Below are 8711 nucleotides of genomic sequence, written 5' to 3' on the forward strand. Positions count from 1 at the left end.
TCATGATAAAATAAATAGGATTTATTCACGTTAGAATAATTTGCTGTACAATTACTAAACACTAATTGACTAAAAAAAAAAAAAAAAAAAAAAAGAACCAAAAAATAAAATTTTTACAAAAAGAAGATTCTTAAAATGTCTCCCATACAGATAATTTTCATCAGTCTATATTGGTCTAACATTTACAAATGTGCGGATTATTCGCTAATGAGTATGCTACAAAGAAATCAAAAGTTAATTAGAAAAGTAGGCTAATAATAGCCAACTTGGTAAAAAGTGATAAACTGGAGGTTCATTTTTTACTAAAAGATGCATTTTCTAAACCAGGAATTATTTGGATTTAAATTCTGTCCATCAACTCATTGGCATTCTTTTTTTGGCTATTTGACTTTTCGCAACAAGCAAATTGGGTTATGTTAGCCATACTTGCTCTAGCAATCAACTGTTCTGCAGTTAGCTGTTAAAGTTAGACACATATCTAAATATTTTTTTTAAATTTGGCCATTCACAAATACAACCAATACAACCAAATTTCTGATGAATTCCCTTCATTCGTTCAAACCAATTCCTTTGAGACAGATCACAGGACTTGGATCTCTGACCCTATGCGCCCTTGTCCTAAAACCCTAGGGCTATCCCCAATCTCTACTTAAAAATACAATATCCAGCCTTAAATTTCTCCTACCTTATCTTACAGTTTTTCTTACAGCAGTGACATTTGGCTGCTGTTGTGTTCACATTCGGTTACAATTCAGTTAGAGCAGTTTTAACATAAATCTCACTGCTGCAACGAGATCTATTTGGAAATAGCAGGTACCAATTTGGCTGTGAGAGGATGAAATAGATTCTTCTTCTATCCTTTATTTTTGTAAAGCAAGAAGTAGTTTGATTTTGGACTTGCCTGTGCTAAGTTTAAAGAAGCACTCTGCCTTACTTTATCATAGTCTCAAATTCAAGAGAAATTATTATTAGTATTTTATTATTTATATAGCGCCAGCAAATTCTGTAGCGCTGTACAATGGGTGGACTAACAGACATGTAATGTAATGTAATTGTAACCAGACAAATGAACACAGGAACAGAGGTTTTGAGGGCCCTGCTCGATGAGCTTAATTGGCACTTTTATAAAGACGCAAGGTTGCACCTGCCCAGCAGTCAATCAGATAACTGAGAGGGTGCACTTCCTCACTCTCTGTGTATACTTCTAAAACATAGAATGGCAACACTGCGCACAGAGGCACATTGTATTTAATGGATTCAATTATTCCCTATTAGAAACATTCTATTTGTGCAACACAGAGATTCTCACCCTCGTGCCACCACCATAGAACTCTAATGCTTCTCTATGAGGCTTGAAATCCGGACAGGCTATGGAACAGTCGAGCATTAGAATCAAATGAAGTGTTCCTAAAGTGGATATGTCCTACTTCCGGTAGATATACAAATGTAACCTATACATATACATAATATATAGATTAAAAAACATATCTAACTGACACACCCTAACGCAAAATTTTAGTCCCAAAAAATGTATTCCGAAACATCTCAAATGCCGCCACTACTTGGCCTAAACTGAGTTTAGTTTTTGTTTTATTCTAACTTATCTGGTATTCTGATTTTTAAGTGCTAGATTCTTCAGTAGCGATCTTTTTATTAAGTTGTGACGTCGTTATAACTAACTTCTCCCCAACGTGGCTGAATAGGAGATTTTATATATCTATTTCAGCCTATATTTTGCATGTCAGTTGTCAGTTTACCATAACGTAATGTTCAGTTATTAGACCACAATGCATATCTATTTAGCAGATAGGTTTTGTGTTGGTCTTGCCTGCTCTTTGTGCATTTGTTTGTAGTGCCAAATATTCTATTTCCCCCCTTGTCAGGATATAAATTGAGATATTGTTCTTAATATAGACAATCTCCCAACCCATATCTAATTTGCAAAACACTGCAATTAGTATTCCTTCCAAGCAATTAGTGGCATTCTTTCTTTCTACAAACTAAAATAAATAAATAAATAACACATTGCTCTGCACCAACACATTCTATTTTTACAATCACACAATGTTTACATAGAGCCTATTCAATGCACATATATTAGGTAGCATATTGTAATAAAATACAAGAAAATTAGAAAAAAAAATGCAACCAGAAGAAAAATTAGATATTAGATAGTTTAAACAGCTACGCTACCAGTAGCTTTTTCATTAGCATTTTTTTAGCACAAGTGTTATTTTAACGTAATACTACATATTGATACTTCATGCACAGCTAAATAGAGATTTAGGCAAAGTTATGTATGTTGTATATAATGTGTGATATGTAAATAACCCTAACTTTAAGATTATTAATGATGTTGTAAAAATGCAAACAAACAAATATTAAATTTTGGTTTATCTTTATTAACCATTAATCAGACACATCGGCCTACATAACAATCAGTAATGTTTTTAAACTTTCAGTACGATTTGCATAACAGTTATCAAAGTGATCACAACAGCAACTTTTCTAAACCTTTTTTTTTTTTTTTTTGCTGCCAAAGTCAGGAAATGTATTGAACTTGATAGGCCAATATCGCAAGATTAATAAGGAAAAGAATTGGCGCCTTTAAGAGGTTTACGATAAAATCACAGGTTAGAGGTTACAGAGAGCCAAATTAATTGCTGCTACTAAGTGGCAGGTGTGTAATCAATTATGTTCCCTGGGGCATTGCAGTGTGTATGCGTGTCTGTTTAAAAGGACACTCCACTGTCCGGATTTAAAGATAAAAACTGCTCAGTAGATATAACGCTAATGAAAACATGAATGCATTTAATTATGCGTTTTCCCATTGTGGGTATATCTAAAAGCAACTTGCAAAATCTACAAATCTCATCTGAAGCCTTTGCAAGTCTTCTAACACCGCCCACACTTTCTGTGGCTGACCAATCACAGACTTCCCAATTCAGCTCAATGAGAAATCTTTGCAAGGCAGGTGCTCTGGGCAATTGCTGCCTCTTGAGATTAGCTCCACTGAGATTAAAAGAAAAACAAAAAAAAACAGGAAGTTACAGGAATAGTTTTCTCATTGACAGCCAAGGGGGTGTAACAAGGTTAATGATTAAAAGTGGCAATTTCTAGCAAGCTGAAGTTAGGGGTCTGGAGTGTCCCTTTAAGATGTTCAAACAAACATTTCATGCATTGTGCCTACGTATGTATCATGATATTGATGTTGTTATGGTATAATATGGTTACAGTGATTATTTGACTTTTAACTGATGTCGCTGATTAAGAGATATCATTAGTTTAGGTTGGTTTCACGGTGGAGGAGTATTTGGTGTTTGTTTTGCTCACTTAGTAAAGTGAGAATTTTTGTCAAGTCAGGATGAATTCAAAGTGCATTTAAAATGTATTCTACGCACCATGACTACTTTAGTGATTTGAAGTGGTCATGGTGCCTGGATTTGTATGTTCAGCATCTCACTATGAAATGTTGCACTTACAGAGTTTAGCCTGTTGGCTGACAGAGGTGTAACTCCATTACTGGCATCGTCATAGGGGAGTCAGTAGCCAGCCTGGAGCAAGAGTTCTTGGTTGGCTAATGCCCATTCTGAGCAATTAGGTTTTTTTTCACAGTGTGTCGGCTGAGAATTGTATACTTTTAGTAGTGTGTGTGGAACTGCACTCACTCCCATAAATCTGAATCAGGGTGCTTGCTGAACTGGAATCGAACACCAGATTTCCAAAAATTAATAAAGTAATAGAGGTCGAGGCACTCCTTGGTTCAAGACAGGTACTTTATTAGGAACCACAACAGCAACGTTTCGATCCCAAAAGCTTGACAAACACCTTTTGGGGTTGTGGTTCCAAAAAATAAGTACCTGTCTTGAAACAAGGAGTGTCTCGACCTCTATTACTTTGAGAATTGTAAGCTGACACTCTCAGCCAATGAATGGAGACTGAATTGGCTTATGAAGCTCTACAGAAGCTGGAAGTGTGTCACCCAGGAGTAGAGAGAGTCTCGAAACCCGGCAGGGACTCGAGTAAGAGAACAAACTATTAGTAAATGGTTTGCCCCATTATCATGGAACTGGGCCAGGGTACTTCTGGCACCATAACCACTACAGAATGCTACAGCAGTTATGATGCTTGGAGTAACCCTTCAAGGCCAAAGTAGCCAAACTGGAACCATAGCTGACTTGCAGATTTTTTTTTTTGTTTGGCTATATTGACCATTTGTTAGTTTGGCTATATTGACTAATTCACTTGGCTCTCTGTAACCTTTAACCTGTGATATGAATTTCCAACTATTTTCCCATTGGTAAAGTTTTGGGGTCATTAAAACTAGAGTGCTTCATGTAAGGCAGGGGTCCTCAAACTCTGGCCCCCCAGATGTTGCTGAACTACAACTCCCATGATTCTCTGGCTATCTATGTAATTCAAAAAATCATGGGAGTTGTAGTTCAGCAACATCTGGGGGGCTGGAGTTTAAGGACCCCTGATTTACATGAAGCACTCTAGTTTTAATGACCCCAAAACTTTACCAATGGGAAAATAGTTGGAAATTCATATCACAGGTTAAAGGTTACAGAGAGCCAAGTGAATTAGTCAATATAGCCAAACTAACAAATGGTCAATATAGCCAAACAAAAAAAAATTATTGTGTCAATAAATGTATAAATATTAGATTTCCCTAAGTATTATTCAGCCACGCAATGGAGTTGTAAACAGCTTATTTGTTTTTGTTTGGATTAATATTATTTATTAATATTTATTATTATAACTAGTCGGGCACTTTTTCCATATGGCTTCAAAAAGCCAGCCGCTTGACTTGTTTTCTGAACAGGGTAGATACGAAACTATGTGTGTGGACGTATGTTATGACAAATATATAAATGTTTTTTTATTTATTTATTTATTTTCTGCATATTCATACAATGTAGTGACCAGTCTCGTAGTCAAAAGGCATTTTAATATCTTCTTTTAAAAAGCTTACTGGACATATGAGAACCACTCGTGATTTGGAAGCCATTTTGGAATTTTCATAAATACTAAAACCTATTTTCACAAAACCACAAATATATTAAATTAATTTTTGTAAAACAATAAAAGGAAAAACTGCGGACAGAAAATTATTGCACGTCAGCATGGTGATAGCTCGTTATTATAAAGTGCTTTTCCATATACAACATGGAGGCCATAGGTCACATGTCCTGGAAGCCATATTGATTTAAAGTATACATTTTCAGAACTCTGAATATAGTTTTATAAATTACAAATCTGTGTCATATGGTGTTTTTCTTGCTTTATATGACCATATGTTATACACACACTGTTCTGTACTGGCCACTTATATCAGAGTTTGCCGTTATATTTATTTCATTATTTGTATGATTGTATTATCCTCTGATATAAAACTAATATACCTATAATGATTAAAATGTTGCTACTTTTATGGTCAACCATTTATACAAGCATTGCTTCAAGTCAAATGATTTTTGTAATACCTGATGTTATTTTCAAAGATTTAAAAAAAAAAAAGATAATTTGCCTTTCTGTGTCTCCTCTGCTGGGTTTCCTTTCAAACACAGTGTGCACAGGCAGGCCACTGAGCAAGACCAGGATTCTAAAACAGCATCAAATGTCAGTTTAAGCAAATCAAGATAATTTGTGCTCAGTACACAAAAACTTATTCTTTCGGTTTTAGCCCTTAGAGCATCATTGCAAGATACCATCTGTTTAGCAACATATAACAGCAGCAAATAATGGAATATTTCCGTCTGAGATTTTCCAGCTTAGAGTAAGCTTGATGAAAGGATGTGGCGGGATCTTCTCCATACTGCTAACTGCTAATCTCATTTACAATAAGGGGGTATGGATTTTGTGCTTTGCCTGATGCACTGTGACCATTGCTTCTAACCATTTAATGTGTGGAAGCTGATTTTTTTTTTGAATGCTGCTGCTGCATGGCATAGAAGAGGTTAATATAAACTGGTACATTCAGGTTAAAGTAAGGGTAGAGTGAAAACTCTAAAAAGGTTGATAGGTGAAAGTTAAACTTCCTACAATTGAAACAGCTTCCTAACACTTTGTTTTACTGTTTGCCTAGAAGTCATTCTAACACTGATACCATTTTTTCCCTACAATTCCTATGGTGTACAGCCAGCCTTTGGACTGACTAAGCATTACAAGAACTGAAAAACACATCTAGAATGAGAAGGTTGTCCATCACGGCCCTAGACTAAAATGCTAGAATGCACGCCTTTTTTTATTCCTATTAATTATAATCACAAAATATATTAGTTTTATAGCATCCGTATTCACTATCAAAAATGAGCAAATGGGTCAGAATTAGATGAAATAGACAGACAGACAGATAGACAGACAGGCATATATGCGTATAGCTATGAAGTTAAAATGTGAATGTGGATCATTGAATTATAAGATGCACTTAGTATATTAATATGTAAGAAGAATAACCAATAAAAGATGAGATGACGGAATGCTATGAGAGAAGGCTGTCCTTGTATCAATAAGATAAAATGCATTAAAAACAAAATGCCATAGCATCGTTTATCCTCTCCAAATATGAATTTCCCAGTGATTAAATGTGTGAAATACTGTTATGCATCCACTGACCTCCAGATGACACAATAATGGAATCACCTGTTCTCTCAGCATTTAATCTATATGGAGATGAAATGTATAGATCTCTACATATGAGCTTTAATTGAAAGAGCACTTTTTTCTGGGTGTAAAAAAAGAGTAAACCAAATCTGGAAAAGCTCATCAGCGTCCCCTAACAGGTACCTGGTACTCATACTTCTATGAATCAGTTTTGGGCTGTGCCTGTTTAACAGAAGAATTTATCCAAGCGCAGAGCTGAACAGGGGAACCTGAGATGTGATACTTTGGATCACATTACCATTGCAGACCAACTTCATGCCCAACTTCTCAGCTACTCAGCCAGGAAGAGGCAGCATCTCTCTGTACCATGGGATGTGGACCTGGGTGTGTTTACAGATCGCTCGGCACAGACAGTAGCAAACAAGAAAGCCTGTCAATACAATGTGACAATGAAATCCCAGATGTGACTGAGTGAGCTTGGAAGCCCATCACTCCCTGCCTCTCCCTGCCAAACACTGCTAATACATTTACATTTGGTCAGGACCAGGAACAGCGCCTCCCAATCACTAGCAGGGAGGTCCTGAGACCAGAACCCACTCGCACACCAAATCCCAGTGACCACAGGCAGACACTGTTTGTTTACCAGGGTATTAATCAGCACACCCCTCAGAGCTCCAGCTAATTATAGCTCTCGGCACAGCAGCAGATTGATAGAAACATACACAGCATCAATTTCTTATGGTCTCCACAGTCCCATTCCTTAGAGGGGATCACCCACCCCCAGCCCCCTCCTGGGGGTCCTCTCCAAAACCCATCCCAGCCGGTTCAAGACAAACAGATACACAAACAGATACCACAAGCTGCCTTGATACAATGTTTCTACTGCCTGAATCTTCTTCCACATTCCATCCTCGAGGCTCTCAGGTCAGCAGGGTCTCTCCTGTGCCCAGACCAGGGATCCCCTCCCCATGCCAAGTTGTGTATCCCCCTACCTGCTCTGCAGTGCCTTGGTGTGTCTCCCTTCCCCTCTCTCTGCAGAAGCTGGGGATGTTCAGGCAGCGAACAGCTCTTTTGTGTGCTCTCTTCCCAGCACACGCTGAGACTACTAATTAACCCAGGAAGCTGTGTGAAGGAAGAGCCTTCTGTGACCGCCCAGGAACATGTATAAGCAAAAACCTTCTAACCCCCTGTCTGAGAAAGAGAGAGAAAAATACACCAGAGAGTGGAGGGGGGGGAATGAGGCTGTTACCATGGTGACAGCAGCCCCATGCTCCTCCTGGAAGGCTCAGTGCCTTGTAGTGTAGAAGAGTCTAGTGTGAGAATCAGAACACTGAAGGGGAATGTTTATAAACGCCTGTTTATCCCCATCTGCTCTGGCTCACCCTGACTAAATGTTTCTGTATTTATATAATATGATTCCTGCTTTTGCCTAGAAGTTGTACCCAAGGGCATAAGGACACAGGCTTGTTTCCAGTGAAGTGTGAACCCGTTATGACAGTGTAACCAGCACGGTTTACTAGGATATCATGTATTGTTTATATGTGTAAACCAGGTGTATATTGTGTATTATATGTGTATATTGTGTATTATAAGTGTATATTGTGTATTATAAGTGTATATGGTGTATTATAAGTGTATAATATGGTGTATTATGTGTGTATATTGTGTATTATAAGTGTATATGGTGTATTATATGTGTATATGGTGGTTTATAACTGTATATTGTGTATTATGTGTATATGGTATATTATAAGTGTATATGGTGTATTATATGTGTATATGGTGTATTATAAGTGTATATGGTGTATTATATGTGTATATGGTGTATTATAAGTATATATTGTGTATTATAAGTGTATATTGTGTATTATAAATGTATATTGTGTATTATAAGTGTATACAGGGAGTGCAGAATTATTAGGCAAGTTGTATTTTTGAGGATTAATTTTATTATTGAACAACAACCATGTTCTCAATGAACCCAAAAAAACTCATTAATATCAAAGCTGAATATTTTTGGAAGTAGTTTTTAGTTTGTTTTTAGTTATAGCTATTTGAGGGGGATATCTGTGTGTGCAGGTGACTATTACTGTGCATAATTATTA

General features: G+C 36.8%; 1 protein-coding gene across 5 annotated transcripts in view; it reads right to left on the minus strand.

Annotated features, from left to right (window-relative positions):
* The window catches only part of APBA2 (amyloid beta precursor protein binding family A member 2), a 431382-nt gene extending 423588 nt beyond the window's left edge, over positions 1-7794 (minus strand). For all 5 annotated transcript variants that reach the window (XM_063449151.1, XM_063449150.1, XM_063449148.1 and 2 more), the window contains exon 1: positions 7599-7794. The gene's annotated coding sequence lies outside the window, so the exon portion shown is untranslated. The remainder of the gene's footprint in view (positions 1-7598) is intronic.
* Positions 7795-8711: the final 917 nt, after the last annotated feature.

Source organism: Pelobates fuscus, chromosome 3 (assembly GCF_036172605.1).
Source record: "Pelobates fuscus isolate aPelFus1 chromosome 3, aPelFus1.pri, whole genome shotgun sequence".
In the NCBI taxonomy this organism is placed as follows: domain Eukaryota; kingdom Metazoa; phylum Chordata; class Amphibia; order Anura; family Pelobatidae; genus Pelobates; species Pelobates fuscus.